This window comes from Apis dorsata, unplaced genomic scaffold (genome assembly GCF_000469605.1).
Source record: "Apis dorsata unplaced genomic scaffold, Apis dorsata 1.3 scaffold_41, whole genome shotgun sequence".
In the NCBI taxonomy this organism is placed as follows: domain Eukaryota; kingdom Metazoa; phylum Arthropoda; class Insecta; order Hymenoptera; family Apidae; genus Apis; species Apis dorsata.
The window spans coordinates 614865-619852 of record NW_006263343.1 but is presented as its reverse complement, the minus strand read 5'-3'; the positions used below and the strand labels follow the sequence as shown (position 1 = coordinate 619852).

Sequence of the window (4988 nt, the reverse complement as noted above, 5' to 3'; positions counted from 1 at the left end):
ATATATATATATATATATATATATATATGATTTATATGATATATATAATAAATTATATATGAAATATTTTATATATAACGTAAATCGAGAATATGTGAAGTTATGTGTTAGAACGATTATAAATATAATTAAATATAATTAGAAAATAATTGATAGTTTCGTGGAAAATCGATTTCTGCATTTAACAAAATCAAAAATCTTGGTGCCAAGCTTTACTTGCCATTCGAACAATTGCGTTTTTAATCTTTTACCGTGAAATTTTGTGATTCTGTGTAGTCTGCTTTTGTTTACAAATTGAGGTTATGTGTATGATCGATTTTTGTTTACAAATGTACATTTATGTAATATGATCTCTATTCTTTAGTAGAGCATAGAATTAATGAAAGTGGTTAATTATGAACATCATTTTTAATTTTTGTTTAAGTATCGTGAAATTGTGTATATGACGTTAATTGAAATTATGCGACGTTTGGTGACTGTCATAGTTGTTAATTAAAAGATGATTGATAGTGTCGAGGAAAAAGGAATTAGTTTCTGACTTCAACAGAATTAAACCACTTTTCAAGCTTCGTGAATCTTTATGAGCCTCTTTAATTGCCATTCGAAGAAATTATAATTGTTTACAAATTGAGGTTATGTGTATGATCGATTTCTGTTTACAAATGTACATTTATGTAATATGATCTCTATTCTTTAATAAAATATAAAATTAATGAAAGTGGTTAATTATGAATATCATTTTTAATTCTCATTTAAGTATTTTCATGAAATTGTGTATATGACGTTAATTGAAGTTATGCGACGCTTGGTGACTGTCATAGTTGTTAATTAAAAGATGATTGATAGTTTCGAGGAAAAAGGAATTAGTTTCTGACTTCAACAGGATTAAACCACTTTTCAAGCTTCGCGAATCTTTGTGAGCCTCTTTAATTGCCATTCGAAGAAATTATAATTGTTTACAAATTGAGGTTATCTGTATGATCCAACTTTGTTTATAAATAGGATTATATAATATGATTTCTATATTCAATAGAGGGAATTAATGATAGTGGTTAATTATGAACATCATTTTTAATTCTCGTTTAAGTATCCTGAAATTGTATATGGGTTATGTTGACAGGTTATGTTGACGTTAATTGAAGTTATGCGACCCTTATGACTGTTATAATGGTTAATTAGAAGATGACTAATAGTTTCGAGGAAAAAGAGATAATAAATGTACGAAGAGGGAAAATTGTTCGATAAATTGTAATCATTATCACCGTGTATCAAGGATTTAACAAGAGGAATTGAAGAAAACCAGGCTCGAGAAGGAAGGATTTGAATATTATAACTTTTCGAAGTATTATCATTTCGGTGCAACTTGACAACGATTAAAGTTATAACAGGAATTCTTCGAAAATAACTTGGCAAATTGAATGAGAATTATTTTAACCATCAATTGATTAGATACGACTAAAGCAGATTATTTAGTTTTATATCATTTAATTATAAAATCAGATCTTCCAAGCTAAGCTTTAATTACGTCGAAATCGTACAAATTTTATTTTCATAATTGAGCAAATCACTGTTCTATAATTATTTGAAATTATTATTCGTAGTATTATCTTTCATTTTTAAACAGTGAGATTATATTGAATACAATCTACAAACAGAATTACTTATTTAATAACACTATTAAATTTATACAAACAAAATTTAACGAACATTCTATAATTATTACGAAATTATTCCCTGAAATAAAGCTTTTCAGAGGGATTAAACTTATAAGAAAGATTAAACTTGTAATTCAAAATAATAATTCCAGAAACTTCTATAAAATTTGAATAAGGGAATAAAATAATTTTGATTTAAAGAAAAAGAAGAAAAAATATTTCGATTAAAATTAATTAATAAACAATCTTTCCTAGAACGATAATTTTAATCGAATAATAATAATTTCTAAATAACAAATAATATTCTCCAAAGTATTTACAGAATCTCGATTTTATTATGGGAGAATTTAGGACGAATTAGAGCGCATCATCAGGGGCGAATAATGGATAATAATCTCGATCCAGGCAGAACTTTTGATTGGATAATTTCGGAGTAGCGAAACGTCGGCTTGTTTTTGGCGGAACTTCACGCCAGGAACGTGAACAAGGAACGCCAGAGTTATGGATCGACCCGTGTACGACGTCGCTTGTAAATCATCGTACGAGTCGTGTCACAAATTTGACGAAGTCAAAGCTCGATCCGTGAACGAGCGTTGTGTATATATCAATGCAAAAATCAATGGAAACTCGCGTAAAACTCTTGATTCCTTGAAAACGAAGTTAAAGAAGCCAAGTCCTGGAAAACTTTCATTTTAATATTTGAAATAAAGCCTATGAATACTCTCTGAAAATTGTATATTTTATTCCAATTTGTAATCTAATTCCAATTTATTTTGTAAAATAAAGAAATGTATAATAATTTGAGATTTAGTAAAAATGAAAATTCGAAATTGTTACAGGTGTATTATTTTTATTTTAAAAAGCTAACAATAGAAGGAATAGCTATAAGAATCTCAAGGCCACTGTAATTTTATAAATTATAAACAATTGAATGTAGTGTATGAACTATACTTATTTTGAATATAAATATAAGAACAGTATGAAATAACCATAATTTTTTTCTTTAACTTTAAATAATTTTAATTCATTCGATTGATCTTGAACCATCACATTAAGAGCAAAAAAAAAAGGAACATTATAGTTCTCATCATCATTTTTCACTGGATAAAAAAGATAAAGATAAAAGCAAGACGAGGTCGAAACTCGTTAATTTCGTATGATTATAACAACCACTTCGAGTGTACTATACCTAGCTTCAACGTGTCATAAATATGAAACAATCATAAGTAAAGTAACACTTTCCTTCTGAAGAATCAAATACTTTAACCTTGAACCACTTGGCCAGAGACAGGCTTTCCATTAAGTGCAAAAAATAAAAAAGAAGAAGAAGAATATTATAGTTTGATCTAAAAATAAAAATGAAGATGATCGGGACTAAGTTAATTTCGCAATGGCACGTTCAATAGCGCCACACGGATGGAAGACATGTTCTTAGACGATAGAACGATATAATATTGTAGTGACGTAGTTGGAGACCCCGCAGCACATCATTTCCTTCCAATAGATTGTCATCAACAGGGAGTAAAAGAGAGAGAAAGAGAGAGAGAGAGAGGTGGGAATATGATATAGCTGATGCAGCAGATCCTCGTTACTTTACCGGATAACAGCTTTCCACTTTGGTCGCCTGGGACCAATAATCAGTTTGGTGATGCAAAATATATGTGTATATGTTTTTTATATCTATTTTTCTCTCTGAAAAAACGTATATGGATACGTGCAAAGAGGAGAGATTTTTAGATGTAATATTTCAACTTCTCTGTAATTTCTCTTGTGAGTTTTATAGGTTATGTGTCGAACGAGGATGAGATTGAATTTCTAACATTTTTAAATTGGAAGAATTGAAAGTGTTACAAGAAGTGTTTGGAAGTGTATTTAATTATTTCTTGTAAAGTTCGTGTAGATATAAAATTCCAGAGTGAATATTGGTGAAAAAGTAGCGAAAAGGTTAAATGATTCGTCAGAAAAATGTGAACAAAAGACAGGCTTCTTTCGATTTCTTTTTCTGTTATATAAATTTTTATTTCTGAATAAAACTTCCTTTTTATCTACTTTTATTATTTCTTACATTTTTCTCTACAGGAAATCCTCTTCGCAAGTGTCCACGATAATTCTCTCGAAATTCGTAAAATTCGAGGCCAAGAAGCTCCATCCACTTCTTCGTTCGTTCAACATTTTGAAGGAGAAAAAAGAAAAAAGGAACTGTTTCCAAATATCAATGAATCAATTCCTCGCCTCTAAACACTCTCCATTTTTCCACAACTTCAAAACAGTGTTTTAGACAATTTTAGACAAGGTTCGTGGCAAGTACACAATTTCAAAACAGTGTTTTGGACAATTTTAGACAAGGTTCGTGACAAGTGGCAAGTAAAAGTAACCTAAGAACCCAGGAACTTGAGCTCTCAATCGTTCACTTTATATACTGTTACAGCTTCCCATGTATCTCGCCCTCTTGTGCAAACACCGCGTGTGTACGAAGCTTAAAAGCCTCCTTGGTACACTTCCTGTGCGTAGAGAGAGGGGAGAGCAGGTTCTCTCGAGGTGGGGAGGAGTTGTCAGTGACACGATTGGTTATACACGTTACGTTATAATGAGAACTACTCTCGTTGGGGATCCTCGAAATGGGGAAAATGGAGGGTATCTTTTATCTTGGAGGGTAGATACTTCTTAATGTACACGTCTTAGAGGCGTGTGACAATGGAGACTTGTGAAGAATAATGGATGTTATGTGATATAGTATGATTGGAAGTTATATGATTTATTACGTTACAAGAGTTAGATGTATGAAAACGAGAAAGATTAGATGAATTTAATGGAATGATAGTGTGAAAGTATTTTATTATAAATAGAGATAAATTCAAGTTAATTGTAGGAAATTTCAAGAAAAAAGTTGAATTCGAAAAATTCATAGAAATGTGAATTTTTCAATGCTGTTATTGGCCAGTTATAGAAATTTAATATAAGTACAGGTAAATTTAACTAATTAATTATAGAAAATTTAAAAGAAAATTTGAAAATTCAAGCACAACTATGGATCAGTTAGAAATTTCAACAAAAAAGTCAAATCCAAAAAACTTACAGAAATGCTCAGTTGTAAATTAAATATTTACATAATATTTTTTAAATATTTAAATATTTAAAAAATTTAATATTACAAGTACAAGTAAAATAAATCTAACTATAAGATATTTAAATAAAAATTAAAAATTAAGGTCAGTCAGAAATTTCAACAGAAAAAGTCGAATCCAAAAAATTCACAGAAATGCTCAGTTGTAGAAATTTAATATTAATTACAGGTAAAATAAATAAATCTAACTATAGGAAATTTAAACGAAA

The 4988-nt window shown here is 29.4% G+C and overlaps 1 long non-coding RNA gene across 1 annotated transcript in view; it reads left to right on the top strand.

Moving 5' to 3' along the window:
* LOC116186465 overlaps positions 1-4988 on the top strand; it is a 21308-nt gene that overhangs the window by 590 nt on the left and 15730 nt on the right. The gene's annotated exons all lie outside the window — the stretch shown is intronic.